The sequence below is a fragment of the Rhipicephalus sanguineus genome, unplaced genomic scaffold (genome assembly GCF_013339695.2).
Source record: "Rhipicephalus sanguineus isolate Rsan-2018 unplaced genomic scaffold, BIME_Rsan_1.4 Seq216, whole genome shotgun sequence".
NCBI classification, from domain to species: domain Eukaryota; kingdom Metazoa; phylum Arthropoda; class Arachnida; order Ixodida; family Ixodidae; genus Rhipicephalus; species Rhipicephalus sanguineus.
In genome coordinates, this window is record NW_023614789.1 from 372,691 (window position 1) to 388,747 (window position 16,057).

General features: G+C 46.2%; 1 pseudogene; it reads left to right on the forward strand.

Moving 5' to 3' along the window:
• LOC119376743 (cytochrome P450 3A4-like) overlaps positions 1–13,550 on the forward strand; it is a 30,316-nt pseudogene extending 16,766 nt beyond the window's left edge.
• The last annotated feature ends 2,507 nt before the right edge of the window (positions 13,551–16,057 follow it).

The following is a 16,057-nucleotide window of genomic DNA, read 5'->3' on the forward strand; positions in this document are numbered from 1 at the left end:
CACTGGCGCCATGTCGGCTTGGTCCGTGTCCCGTGAGGAAGCCCGCTTACAGGACATGCAAGTGCCATGCGGTGAGAACACCTTATCAGGGGATGCGAGCGTCCCCATACGCACATATTTTATTCGAACGCTTCGCGACAAGGACGATACATGTTTGGACATTACGTGTTGGTGCTGAACTGAAGCTATGCTAGAGCGGCACTATGGTGGCGTTATGGAGCTGTGCTAGAGATATTTCTAGAGTAGCGACATAATAAAGATGTTTGGTTGAGTACGCAATAGGTAGTAAATCGCTTGAACGTCTATAAACCCGGAACGAGGTATACTTTACCATTCTGATGGACCCTGTCTGCCTCGCAGAGTGCACGACGACGTTGCAGAGCGTGGTGGCACCTTTCCTTTGGCTGAACAGCAAGATTGGCAGCTTCACTTACGACCGCTTCGCGAAGCTCGCCTACAAGGCCGTCGACGACAGGCGCAACAACCCACTTCCCGTGAGCAGCGCTCTATTCTTACATTTCTTTTTTTTTCACAGAGGGTAGTTATTGCAAATTTGCGACACGTCGATAGTCTGCGGACAGCGCTGTATGCAGTCAAGCCATGACGTAGACAGCGCATAAGAGACAACGAGCATAACCTGACCATTATGGTTCGCTCCGAGTACCTTGGATTGAACGTGAATAGTATGCGCTAGAGTACATGCCACAAGAATCCGCACAGGAGAAGACGATGAAGACACGCCAAGCACGATGGCTGCGCCTGTTTCTTTTGGCATAATGACATAATCATTTTGGTCATTTGGGAGGTTATGCATCACGGTCTAATCTAAAACTGGAATTCATTTTAAAAAAATAAGCCTTCATTCTAACTGACACTGTAACGTCTATTACCTTAAAATTTTCAGACTATATGATCCGCCCGACTCTTGGCCGATCCTCCTGAGTGGCTAGGTGCCAATCATCTCAGGAGCATCATCATCATCGCGTCCGACAAAGAGCTTCTAAAAATATAATTTGTGGACTCCCAGCGTCGACGTCTGTCTGTTTCCACAAATTTATTGAGCCAGATTCAGCACATGGCAGTTGCGCTTCGATTGATCGTTTCAGATCTAGCAATAAGCGCGCTCTAAACACATTTTCGGAACGCTTACAAGATCTCACCATTTATTTATTTATTTATTTATTTATTTATTTATTTATTTATTTATTTATTATTTATTTATTTATTTGTAATTCTGCTGATTGCATTGTTGTTCTGTGAATGTGTAGTATGCACTTCCTTAGAAACTTTACAACCCCCCCCCGAAATTTTTCAATTCTGCATGTGTATATACACGCGCACATGCAAACACATGCACGAACATGCATAAAGGGTGGTTGAACCCTCTCGAAAAAAGAAATATCTGGCTACGCCCCTGGTGGATACCCTCGTGACACAACTATGCTGGCGTCACGACGTTCAAAGAATGGATTGAACAACCCCGGAGCAGCGCATGATTGATGATTTCGGTCATATCATTTATATAGGAAGTAAACCAGAATTTCCTTGCACCGTGTCAAAAAATGTAAAAAAACATTTCCCTAGGCAAAATCTGAAAAAAGAAATGAAAGCTACAATGATGTAAATTACGGCATACCAACTACCCAGCAAAACTATATCGTGAAAACGAAATGCACGCAGCATTATTGAATATTGAAGAGATTATACACCCTAGTTGTGTTAATTTACGCCGTACTTACGCGGATACAACCAGCACTGTTAATGTAGGCTAACTCTGGTTTCATTCTGGCTTATGTTGCGCTGTGTTGGCCAATGTCGGCTATGTGCTGTTGTAACAATATAATAATAATGCGTGCGCAGTGCTATGCCTCTGCCTTTCTCTATTAACTGCTCCGCGCATTTTTCGCGTTAGGGAGAGGCCTCCTGAATTTGTTTTGCTTTTTTTTTTTTGTGAACACCGTTCCTCCTTAAAATGCAGGCCAACTAGCCACCTGTCCCTTCACTGCGCAGAGTGCAAATATACCCCGTGTTTTGATGACGCAATCATAATGATTCAGCACGGCGATCAAACAGCTATAGAGGTAGCCGAAGCTTTTTTCATTGCAAGGTTGGAAGATAAATGCATAAGCAACCGATAAGGAACTATGTTTGCTGGTCTCAAGACTGTAAGTGGGAAAGTGAAATGCTGATTATGTTTTGCTGTTGGACGGAGTCATTGCGCATGACCAATTAATTGTTTGTGTGTATATATGTTGTTTTCCGAAATAAATAAACTTCGGTTGAAAGTTAGCGCCTGTGTCGTCTCACTTGCCTCTGTCCCTGCGAGTTATTTCCGCTATTCCACAATGCATTACCCTACCTTTTCTTTCTTATTTTTTTTTCGACTTCGCGCTAACTCTTTCGACAAAGGGCATCGTCCCAGTATTCTGTACACGGTATTCGTGTTCAATAAATAAGTGTGCGAAATATCACAGATGTTGTAGGGGCTCTTAGAACTGCGACATATTACCGTAGCGGTCTCGTTTTATTTTCTTCAGGACGGAAAGAAGGACATCTTACAGATACTGCTTGACGCTGAAACCGAGGAAGAAGAGGTTAACGATACAGTGACCAACGGTATGTTCAACACTATAAAGTTTTATTGAACCAGTTCCCACTTTTGAGCATGCGTATACCGGCGCTCGTTCTCTACTCAAAGAATAGACAAAGCGCCAAGAACGCCTTATAGTGTGCATAATTAATCACGTGTCCGATATGTAATTTCATTTCTGGTGCACCTTTTCACTGAGTGCGTTTAGTCTCGCTGAGAGCAGGTACCTGCTCTCAGCGAAACGTAAACATGTTTCATCCCGGAGCGTGGTTATCGACAGATATGGCAAAAGTGCTACTAAAATGTAATTAAGTTATATTATTAATTACTATCCTAAAGTATTTACTAATGTAATTAAACTAGATTATATTTACCGCTGCTCGAAAGTAATGGCTAAAATACTATTACTTTTGAAAAGTAATGAAATTACTTCGAAATTACTTTTTAGAAAGTTCATCATTTAGACGCTAACTCCTTCATGCCCAACTCATTAAATCAATGCTTGACAGTGACTGACAGTCGTTTTCGGGATGAACTTGGAAGAGCACTCATTCGTTTCCACTATTTCCAGATGTTGCCACGCCCAGAATTACCCTTCATTCTGACGAAGTCTGGCCCAGCAGGCTTCGTCAGAATCCTTCTCTTCAATCATTCATCGTACCTAACCCGTCGATATATATATATATATATATATATATATATATATATATATAGATATCTATATATATATATATATATATATATATTATATCGACGGTTCCGGTACGATGAATGATGAAGTCATTGCACATGACCAATTGTTTGTATGTATATGTGTTGTATTTGCAATATATATATATATATATATATATATATATATAATATATATATATATATATATATAATATATATATATATATATATATAATCTGCTCATAGAGCACCGGATTATGCAATATGGATACACCTAAAGCACTGTGGTCACTAAGCTCAAGCCATATGAGCATAATGACCATACACATTAAAGGGGTACTGACACGAATATTTTCAGTTGTCGTTTTTTTTGCGTCAAATGAAAGGTCAAGCCCTCAAGAGCCTAGAAAAGGTAGTGCTAAGCGAGAGTGCGCCCTGAAAAAGTAATTACAGTATGTTTTTAAAAGCTGGTTTCGGTTCCTACTGTACCCTGACGTCACAACACGGTATGAGCTTCTCGTCACGTGCTCGCACAATATATAGTGACGTTTCCATGGCTGCTCCGCACTGTGGCTCCATTGGTGACGCACAAGCGGCCATTTTGGAAGTTTTGATGACGCACAAGCGACCATCTTGGAAGTTTTGTTACCTAACGTCATTACAACTAGCCAGACTGCTGCGTGAAGTCACCAGAATTTGTACTGTAGCCTGACGTCAAGCTAGTGTCGATGTCAGTAGGTGCGCCATGGGAAAATTAACTTTAATATCAAATTAAAATCTCTTATCAGCATTTGCTGAGCTTCACACTTGCTCAGAGCGGTCTCTGCATACAGGAGATTTGTATGGCAGAGTAAACTCGCCTTCGAAAAAAGCAACAAACTCGAAACATGTAAGAAAAACCAAACACATCATCAACGCTGAATATTTTTTTACTCCTAAATTAGCGGAAAAAGCGGCAGTTGTTATTGAGTTGCGATTAATAAACAACTATTTGCTGCCGTAATTTGTTTGTTTCAGGTGTGTTCAAAGTCGACAAGAAGATGTCCTCAACGGAAGTGTCTGTTAACACGGCAATGCTTCTAATCGCTGGGTAAGGTCACGCCTAGCCTAGTAACTTCTCAATGCGATGATTCGCATATGTGCTACTCGTCTTTCTGTTGGTAAAACGCCGCCAAGGCAGGATTCCCATACAATGGAAACTAGGAAAAGTGCTGATTAAGACGAAAGCCTTAACAACATATAACAATAATAATAATAATAATAAAAGACGAAAGCCTCAAAGGGCTCGTATGGTGAACTTGAGCAAAACCCGCAGGCGCAAAAAGTGTTACAAGAGCCCACGTGACCTCCGAGCGAGTGTCGCCTGCAGAAAGAACGGTTTGTTTTGGCGTCATCTTGTGGCGTCGTCATGACGTCACAGATCGCTGAAAATCGTGGAGACATGGCATGACGTCATGTCGTGTTCAAGTCGCTTGGCGAAAGGTGGGCCCACCCCGGAGGTCACTGTGTCAAGGTAATTTAGTGCGCGTCTCCCTCACTGCAGCTCGTCGTGTTCTGCAGGATCGCTGGTCCGCGATTGTGTCACTTAATGCACCACGAAATGTGCAGAGGCTTTCGCCTTCAAGTGCTACACCGTGTAACACGCTACCGATTTTCTTTTTTAGGAAGGACGAGGCGCTATATCTCACCAGAAGTATTCACCGCAACCGCATATGTGGCGTAGTGTTTATCATCGGGCTTTTGTACAGCAGTCGCTTTCAATGTAAAAGCAAGTATACGTAAGCGCTGCCGCTGCACCAGCCAAAGAGGGCTTGCGCTGATGCTATTGCGCTCGCTCTTTTTCGTGATGTCAAAATTTCCGTGTTTTCAAAATTGCCTATTTTGCCACGCAAGCGTGCGTTTGTGCCGTTGGCTTTATATCAAAAACTTGAACGTTCTGGCAACCATAACCGTAGATATCTCGATAGGCGCAGCTAAACATATTTTCCAGTATGCCTAGTGTTTACATTCACAGAGAGAAAGTACTTACTCTCCGAACGAAAATCAGCCTGCACGGGTCTCTTATTGCCGACGTGAAGTGCACCGCGGCTCCGTGGGTGGAGCTTAAACTTGTTCTCAGTTTACAGCCGATTGTAGGGGCCCCGACTTCCTATCACACATTTGGAACATTTTGCTTAAAACTTTTTATTATGTTCATTTTGTGTGCATGTGCACTGCGTTGACGTCACTCGTGTGTATGCTCGTGTGCGCACCGCACTTTGTGTGTGTGTGTGTGTGTGTGTGTGTGTGTGTGTGTGTGTGTGTGTGTGTGTGTGTGTGTGTGTGTGGGTGTGTGTGTGTGTGGTGTGTGTGTGATATGTCACGTCACAGCCAGTTGGTCGGTCTAAATGTCCGAGAGGTAGCTAAAGAAAGCTTGCAGCATATAAAATTAAGGGTCCTTCTTGATGAAGAATATAAGTACAATGGTTAATGGATAAGCATAATATTCAATTTGGTATGGCACGTCAACTCTCGGCTGCGCTATCAAGCGGCTAAGCATTGCGCGAATTGCTGCAGCAGAAGACGTAGACGGGCTGACAGTACTCGATACGGAATGAAACGCGTCAGCCACTCAACGCGCTAGCGTGCACGCGGGAAATTCTTAACCACATCCACGGCGGCGTTTATGGCGTACACAATAAAAACGGTGTTTATGGTGTAATGATTGCCGTATTAGGCCTGGGTGCTAGAGTTCGTGGTTTGCTTCTTTGCTTCCTGCAGGGTCTTCAGGCTCTCATTATTTGTTTCTGAAGTTATGATCGTTCTTTTTTTTAATTTTTATTCTGTTTCAGTTTTATTTATTTTTCCACGTTATAGTGTGCACTGCCATTGTGGACGGACAACTCATGCACGCTTTTCCCGCGCTTTTCGCTCGTAACGAGGTTTCCAAAGCCTTAGACAACAAAATCTAGCCGGAAAGGAGGGCGAAGGCATGGACTAACTACATGACGTGCACTCTGCTCTCCCGTTGCAGTTTCGGTACGACCTCCGTGGCTCTGAGCTTCGTGTGCTACATGCTCGCAAATCACCTCGACATCCAGGAGAGAGTCAGGGAAGAAGTGAAACAAGTCAGAAGAAAATACGTAAGTGCATAAAGGCTGTTCCCGTCCTCTGCGGCTCATATTTCCTTCTGGCTGCAAAAAAAAAAAAAAAAAAAACTATACTCGGTTACAACCTAAGAAAGAATGTAAATTCCGCTAACAGAAAAACGGCCCTTCACCTGCCAATGACAGCTGGTTCCCGCTCGAGCCGTTAGTGCTTTTTCGCAGCTAATGTAAATACTACGCATTTTGGACACTGATGTGAAACAACGAATCGATTTGTATTGATAAATTGTAATCTGAGAACTCTAATGTCGTTAATTTCACCATCATCTGTCTATTCATAGCGAATAAAATCAAGGTCAGTCTCATTTTGAAATTTTGCGCTGAATACTTCGCACGTGACGTCACGGATTTCACCATGTATTTTTCGTATTTTTGGCCACATGGGCTAAACGAAATTTCCTGAAACTTGGTATGTTGAGTCTATGGCCCCGGTCAATGTGCTCCATTTTTACCGACTAGGAACAACCTAGGACATAGAAGGCGCGGTCAAAAATCTATGACGTCACGGTGTTTGGTGCGGGAATTTCAAGGTCACCACACGCATTTTCATTTTGCGCGTTTCCTTGCTTACCAAGTGTTTTCTCGCGGCAAGCGTAGTGATATTGGAGTTGTGAAAGAGTAATTTGCTATATTAGAAAAATCGCTTATCTTTTTAGTGTCCATTTAAAGGCTGGTCGTTATAAAACATCGTTTGGCTGAGGAGCGATCTCAGAATCCCTGACGAAATTTACGGGGACGTTCGAGTTTCCGACCTAAAACCAGCGACACAAACGTGCGTCTATATGGGAGAGTCATCTATGTGAAACACTCGAGAAGTGCTTGATGTCAGGAAAATGAGTAAGCTCTATTGGATGGGAAGGGCAGCGTTGGCAGCGTGCGGAGCTGTCTTTCTTTCTTTGGTTGTAACCGAGTATAACAGTCGAGTTTAAAAGGAAATCGTATTTCAAAAACGCGAGAGAATCAAATTTTTATTTCAAAATTACCGATTTTCTTTCTTTTTTGCTTTATCAAGTTGAGTTTCTATATTCTATATAATAATCGAACTTGGATTTAAACTGGAAAACGGTTAAAATTGTGCTTAGGGCACGGGGTGGCTGTCCAGCGCGCATTGTCTGGAGTTGGTCGAAAACAGCAAAGCTGCTTGCGAATGGTGTTCCCGTGATGAGTTCAGTGAGGCCGGATTCTCAAGATAACCATATAGTTGCCCCAGCTCCCATGAAGCAAGGAAAAGCAGAAAGAAAACGAAAATATTCCGCGTAAGCAAACTTTAAATTTTACCTTTACAATGCGACTTGCGCAGAATGCAATTTTCGGGGGCTTTTTGAGTTTGCCATCTTGTTTTTGGTAATTCTGTTGCTCGGATCCGGATTACATTTTTGCCATATTTTCTTTAACATGTAAGGAGTGCCATCATTTTCTTTAAACTTCGATATCATCTGTATATTCATGAAGAATTTTCAATAACCGGATGCTGGGGCACGAACATTTTTAAGACTTTTGACGTTATGATGTTTCACCAGGGGCGTAGCCAAGGGGGGGGTTGGGGGGTTCAAACCCCCCCCCCCCCCGAATTTTTCAGTTTTGCTTGCGTATATAGGCACGCACACATACAACGCACGCACGAACATACATAAAGTATGGTTGAACCCCCCCCGAAAAAAATTTCTGGCTACGCCCCTGTGTTTCACCTTCATTAAAATATTCTATATGCACTTTCCAGTGAGATGTCGGCATTCTAATGCTGTTGTATCGTTGTTTCTCGAATCTCGACGCCAAATGCCCTTCAGAAACGACCCATATACGAGATATATAGGAAGGGCCTTCTTTCAAATGGCAACGCGTCAGCTGACCTGTTCAAACTCCTCCGCCACCCGCACCAATATTCCTCACTGTTCCGGCACTTGAGGGCGACTAAATTTCTAAATATTGTGACTGCGGCCCGCTAGTTGAGGCGAGTTTGAGACTCCTAACCTATACCATTCAATTTGAACTTACATGACACCGTTCTAAAAACAACTGGTGTTTACTGTCGCATAACTAACGTTGGTGCAGGGTTCCCTGGACTACACGGCGGTGACGCAAGGCCTCAAGTACCTGTCGTGCGTGGTGGATGAGACGCTGCGTGTCTTCCCTGTGGTAGTTGCGTGCGTATAAGACTCTTATGGCGCCACTTAAGAGGCACGTATGCTGAATCGCGTGGCTTAACGATGCGCGACTCGAACGCAGGTTCGTCACTCGGTCTGCACGAGAAGACTTCGAATACAAAGGCGTGAAGTACAGCGCCGGTCTGAGCATCATGTCCCCGACCATGGTGGTCCAGAAGGACCCCAAGGCATGGACTGAACCCGAACGATTCGATCCCGATAGGTACGGAACATCAGCTAAGCTTTGACCCGAGCGTCGAAATGTAGCGCAGCTTCGTGCGCTTACTTCGCATTCGTCGTTTTGTACATAACCATTGCTAGAACAAATATACGTTCAACAACGTTTACGCCCGTATTCACAGTGACAAGACATATGAAATTATTTAGCGAATTAACCACTGTAGACATACATACGCGTATAAGCAGTGACGCAAGGCTGCGTATTTTTCCTCGTTACTTCTCGTTCAAAACTGTCATGCAGGAAATAGTTGGATGAAAGGTTGGAAAAAACCACGCATCTCCACGACGGAATCATGACGAGTGGGCAAAGCTCTGGGTATCGTATGGGTGAGTAACCCTACGTTACCCGAGCGTTTCCCCATATGTAAATTGATGACGTAAAGTGACATAAAGAGTCGACGACAAAGCTAGGTCCCAAGTTCATAATGTCTACGTTGAAGTCGCCGACTAGTATAAGGGTTTGTGCTTGTAGGTGTTTTATGTTGTTCTGTCACAATTATGATTTATATTCGTCTATTGTAAACCTTTCTTTTGTTCACATATACACATATAGTTTCCACTACAGACGGTTTTTCTATATACCATGGCAGCGACAGTGCGAGTCGACGACAAAGCTAGGTCCTAAGGTCCATAAGGTACGTTGATGTCACCGACTACTATAGAGGATTTGTGCTTGCAGGTGTCTTATATTGTTTCGTCACAATTATGATTGACGTCTATTGTCAAACCTGATGTTTCGATTTTGCACGGTGCTGTGCCGTGCGCACGGACGCTAAACGGACGGACAAGCCTCGGCCTTAAGGTGCGTCGCCCCTAAACGGATTGAAGATCGTTGCGAGAGATTATCAGCTTCGCTCAGTCAAGGAGGAGCTAAGAGGTTATTTTGTGTGTTTACATTTCTACATTCTCGGCTCTCTCACTCTAAATCTCTTCGAAAGTCAGCGCAAATGTTTTAAAGATAGCGCGCAAGCCTCATCTCAAGTCAGGAGCCCGGTGAATCGGATACAAGCCAGGACCATGCGATGGCCACGGACCATTTCACTATTTCCTTTCGCACATCGTCTCGGATGTGGCTCGAAGGTATCGGAACTCGGATGTTTCTCTGAAATAAAAACGGAAAGTTGCAAAATGCTGGCTTATGACCAGATGACAAGCTTTCCTTGTTCCACGTGTTGTGAACACGATATCGATGCGGTCGGATCTTATTAACGGGGCGTAGCCATGGGGGGGGGGGGTTCCAACCCCCCTTACCAAAATTTGTGTACATATACACGCACACGTACAAATGCAATGCACGAACATACAAAAAACGGTTGACCCTCCCCCACCCCCATCCGAAAAAATTTCTGGCTACGCTTCTGATATACAGATTCTGCCTAACACTGCCAAAAAGACTGGTACTGCTCAGGCCCTTCTCATGACATCGAACTGCATATAGGTTGACCGGAATGGTGACCTTTCATAGCATCGGACAGCCACCATTCCCCCTCCCCCACCGCCGCGTCGGCCGGCCATCGCATGAAAGTCGTACCGTCTGTCTCGCGCTTTAGACGGGTAACAGAACACTTACGAAAGAAAAATCACACCATCACCGCTAAAGGGGACCATGAGGCGATGCGAAGCAGCGTTTCGGTATGGTCTAGCCCCATAGTTTCGGCATGTCCGCCCGCGTTTCAGAGGGGAAGTGAGAGAGGGGGAGGGAAAGGGGAGGGTGGAAAATGGAGAGGAGGTTGTGGAAGGGTTTGCGCATGCGCAGTAAGGTTGGTCACGCCACACACCACCACCACCGTTTGAACTCCACCATGATGCTTCGCATCTAAAAAGAAACGGAGCGCCGACCAAAACAGAAATGATATCATTTAGCAAAGACTTTTCGCCTCCTGCACGGAGCCTTACAAATGATGATCATTGTGAACAAGGCTCCCGTGCGGGAGCAGAAACGTCTTTTTGAATGAAACATTTCTACTCTGGTCGGTGCTGTGTTTATTTCGACAGCAGCATACAGACTGATTCAGTATAGTATGTCATCAGGGCGTAGGCAGAAATTTTTTGTTTGGGTGGTGGGGCTCCTTTTTTATCTGAAGTGGGGGCCAGGCAGGCAGATGTGGGGCGACTGTCATTTGTGCTCGTATCCATGGCAAAATAAAAAAAGAAAAATGGAAAGAAAATTCGGGGGTGACACGGGCACGGTGTGCCACCCCCTGGCTACGCCACTGGCTGATAAAATCTTACCTGCTCGACGTCTGCGCACCATTGCGCGCGTGCTCGTCACTTGGGCATAGATAGACAATAAGGCTAAACAAGAAGTTTGTATCGCCTAACAAAGATAACCGCTTCACGCTCTCCAGTCAAGTCACGCGACCATTTTTCCGCGCAGGTTCCTGCCGGAAAATGTGGCCCAGCAGCACGGCATGGCGTACCAGCCATTCGGTCAAGGGCCCCGCAACTGCATCGGCAAGAGGCTTGCGCTGATCGAGATCATCTACACTGTGGGCCGCATCGTGGAACGCTTCCGCCTGGAGCCCGGTCCTTCTCAGAAGGTGAGCACGACTGGCACAACGTGTGAGCTGTGCGCACCTTCCATTTCCACTCGTTTCGCCTCTGCTGCCTTTTGTATGGCACTGTTGAGGTGTCCAACAAAACCATTTTTTCAAACAAGAATTACCCTGCATCGATGCTGCTCTCATCTCACTGTACGCACGCTCGTTTCGCTTTCTGATCACGAGAGCTATGTATTGCATATTTCAATGATGAATGTGTAATAGTTCTTCCAGTTAACTTTCATTCGCATGATGTAAAGTGTGTGCGAATACTAGAAGGGTGCACCCCTTCTACGGCACTGCACGCTGTTTTATTTCTTTTCACGGATCGCCCGGTGTGCACCCCCTGTCTACGCCACTTAAGCTTTTCCTTCGTTAGTGCTCTCTTGAATTTCTTATATCCAGGCCCAACAAATTTTTACGTTGAAGAGTATATGGCTATAGCCGGATACAACTCTACAAGTCCGCGGCATTTACTCCTCAAAGGCGTATGCACACAAACCTGTACCAATGGGCGCGCACTACATACGGACGTCATGAGAAGCATAAGCGTGCGCAGGGTTCCCTTCAGGGGGGACGAAGGTTCGCCGCCCCCTCCCTATTATGTCAATGTATGCGGCTGCCTTTGGCCCCTCTTCTCGCCCCCCCTACAATGATAGGGCTGACTTTGCGCCCCCCCTTCTCGCCCCCCTTGCCCCCCCCTGCGCACGCCTATGAGAGGACGGCTGGTAACCCCGTCTTCAGTGAAGATTGCCGAGTGCATGAGCGGGACTATTTCTTTAGCCGCGTAGGGGGATCGGCTGCTGCGCTTCGGTCGTCTTAAGTTGTATCCAACCTTTTCACAGACGGCTCCCTGGGCGCCGCCATAATCCTATCTCGGCTGCGCTAAATAGGCGTGACCCCAGAAATGCACCGCCGAGGTTGTGACGTCAGCCTTTGTACTCCCGCGCGCAGCCCAGCATGGCGGCGTTTTTTCTCTCCTGTGAAAAGGTCTGGTTCGCGAACGCGCACAAAACGACGCGTAGAACAGTTTTTAACAAGTGTCGCGATACTCGGCGGCGGCACTTCCCACCAGTCGTGCTAGCGCTGTCATCACCGGTAGCCTAGAGTTACTGTATATGCTACCTAAAATATGCAGTAACTCTACGGTAGCCCTTTGTACTCGCTATGAGACGGGCGCGTGTCGTTCGCTGACGAAGAAAGAATAGCGGGATTCAAGGGGTGTCGACGAAGCGCGAATGGGCGCGAAAACGACGTGAAGCCACTGCCCCAGCCGCTGGCTTTCGTCTTCACTCTTGATCTCTTTTTACTGAGGCAGCGCTGCGTGTTAGCTCGTTCGTTAGCTAAGGATGCACTGAGTGCTCTTCACTGAAGTCATGCATGCGCTGTACTTAGACCTCCCTTTTGGCTCTCCCTACAATTGTGATAGATACATCAGACCATTGCCGATTCCGAATTTCATCAAAATTTAAGCAAGGTTAACAAGGATGTGTTGCAAATGGTTTCAGGAGAACCTCGAGCTTCGCTTCTACTCGATGGTGTGCGAGCCTCGCGAGGGCCCTGGATCAAATTCAAGCCCATACTGGATGAAGAGCAAGCCTGAAGCTCGGAAAGCCGGTAGAATTACCATCGTCTGCATTCACCGCCTAATGAAATAACATTCCGCCACATACTCATGCGATTACTTGAAGGTGCACAGAACATGTCATTCCGGAGCGTGACCAGACTTCACAGCATTCAAGCGTTCCCTATCCCCATTTGACAGGCGTTGGTAGATTGACACTGAAGTGGTTATTGTATAGTCTATAAAAATGTCGTTAAGCTCGACTATTTCGAATTAAGGTTGCAGGTACGCGCCTGGCGGCTGAATAAATTACTTCGGCTGAACAGAGCGCTGACACCGCACGCCTCCATTCGGATAAGCGTGGGTGTCTTCAGGAGGAGCTCAATACGGCGACAATTCAACTGTGAGCTTAACATGGCGGCGCTTGAACTGTGTTTTAACGAAGACCCGGTTCGAAGACGAAGACCCAGTGCAACTTGACAAGAATACATCGTTCTTCTACACAATATATAATGGAGAGAAAAACGAAGCGACCGAGCGGTGCCGCAATCATGATCCGTGAGGTACGAGATATCACTTTGTTTAAAATTCTGTATTATGCTCTTCTCTTTAAAAATTGTAAATAGCATTTATTTTGCTAGTACGTGTTCCATACTGGTGAATGATGCAGCTTCCGGTGTGACGTCACCCACACACGTGCGCGGGTGACGCGAGCGCAGCGCATTGTACACTGTATATACATAAAAATGTTAAAGGGGTCATGAAGCACCCCTTGGGCTTGTTGAAAAAACACATCCTGCGGAAAGCTGACACGGCTATGAATTAACTGCTCTGCAAAATATTACAGTCGTGCGCGCCGCGTAGAGGCCACAAGCGGAGCGCGAAGTTGCCGTTTCCTCAGGCGCCCTCTTTTCAAACAGAGGCCGGTTCTCACTCTCGTCGGTGGGCGGGGCGTCTGCACGCTGACGTCACGGATCTGCCAGTTTACGTCGCAAGAGATATAGCATGCTTATTGGCCGATAGCCGGATGAGATGCGCTTCTTGCCACGGGGTGCCGCCACTTGCCCGCGCCGCACTCCTCAGTCTGCTAAATTTACACGGTAGCCGCACTCGCGCACGCGAATCACAGCGGGAGAGCGATCGCGTTTCATGACGCGCGCTGACGTAACTTCTTACCCCCGTGCCATCACTCCCTGTCTAGCTTCCAGTGCGCTCGTCGGCACGAGAAAAGAGAGAAAGCGCTGAGAGCGTGCGCCAAACCCCCGTAACTCCGCTCATTCTTGACGGATTCGAGAAATTTTTGCGGCAATCGATTCGGGAGGCAGTAAACTCCGATACTGAGGTCATTAGATCATTGCTTGGAAAGTGGTTCATGACCCCTTTAACAATGTTGAAAACGTAACAATGACGAAGCACCATGAAAGTGCTTCGCTTATACCATGGTGAATTATTTGGTCTATAGTCGGATACAACTTTAGAAGTCAGCGGCATTTGCTCCTCAAAGGCAGATGCACACAAGCCTGAACCAATGGGCGCGCACTCCAGACTGACGTCATGAGCCGGACAGCCGGTGGCCCCGCCTTCAGAGAACATAGCCGCGTGCATGAGTGCTTTAGTCGCGGTGGCGATCGGCTGCTACTTCGGTAGTCTGGGCGGGGCCTCTCCGGAATTCTTATGTTGTATACGACAATAGTTAATAACATCTTATAAAAGTCAATTCCGCAATACTAAGTGCGGCTCGTCGGCACTGGCGTAGCCAAGCGAAGGGGGTTTCAAACCTTCGAAAATTTTCAATTTTGTATGTGTATATACACGCATCCGTACAAACGCGCACAAACACGCATAAAAAAGTTGAACCCCTCCCCCCCCCTTCCCTCCCCCCAAAAAATCTCCGGCTACGCTCCCACGTGGGAGGCCTAAGCCAAGGAACTTAAATTGCTGGTTCATAATAAAGTTTATTCCTCCTCCTCCGGCTACGCTCCTGCTCGTCAGTGCGTTTGAGCCACAGATTCCAGCACCAGCTATCGATGGGCCGCTTTTATTGGACAATACCAGTTAAGAAAGAAATCATAGGGGAGCTTATTTACCGTCTTAATCGCAGTGCAGAAATGATAACGAGCATTAATTAAAGGGGATGAAATAAAACAGCCCCCAGTGGTCGCTCGTACTTAGACCTTGCCCAAGTGGGAGCTAGCCGGAAACCACGAGCTCCGCTTTATTGCTAATCCACGACAACTTGTACTTTTTCATCATTTCATTGCGCGATTATGTGCGTAAGTGTGTAGTGGTGTATCAACTCGTTCGCGATTGAGGGGGCGGGGGCAAGCTCCCCTTGTAGATATGCCTATGTAAGTGTGCACGGTCATCAATAGATTATTTTGACTTATCCGGGACACCGCTACCTGCTCCAAATGTGACCAAGATTATCTGAGACTGCGGACGTCGTACAGCGTAGATCAACTGCGTGTGCGATGACAAAATATATGGGTCATAATAGTTAACTGCAGAGCGCAAATTAGGTACGGAACACAGAAGAACACCAATAGCACAGGACAAGCGCTTGTCCTTTGCTGTGTGTGTTCTTTGCCTCATACCTAATGTGCACTTTGCAGTTTACCATTATTGAGGTGGTTCGAGTTTCTAGGCGCCATATGCAGCCGCTGCAGTGAGCTTCATTGACCCGGTGCAAATCCTATAAAACAGCAACATTGTCGTCAATTACATGTTATAACCTTGTTATAAGGAAAAGTGTACTGACAGTTGTACTGACAACCGTAATAAGGTAGAAAGGTGGGCGAGTTCGAATCGATGCATACTTGAAAAAAACCAGCGCGATGACGACGGGGAATACACAGGACACTCCCGTAACTTAGTCCTGCTGTGCTTTCATCCATTACAGCACTTGTCCTAGCTGTGTCCATCTTCTGTGATTTTCCCGTCGTCATCGTGCTGGTTTTTTCAAGTATAACAACCGAACAGACAGTCGGAATCGCATAGTGGCCTGCGCTCTTTGTGCCACCGGTGACGCTGGCGGTGCCAATGCAGTCGCAATGCATCACAAATGCGTCGGGTGCCGGCGGCCATGCGCTCGGAGCATCGCATTTAATCACTGCTTTTGTACTCCAGTGAAAGAGGCCACATGTCCATACACTTCAGTGGAG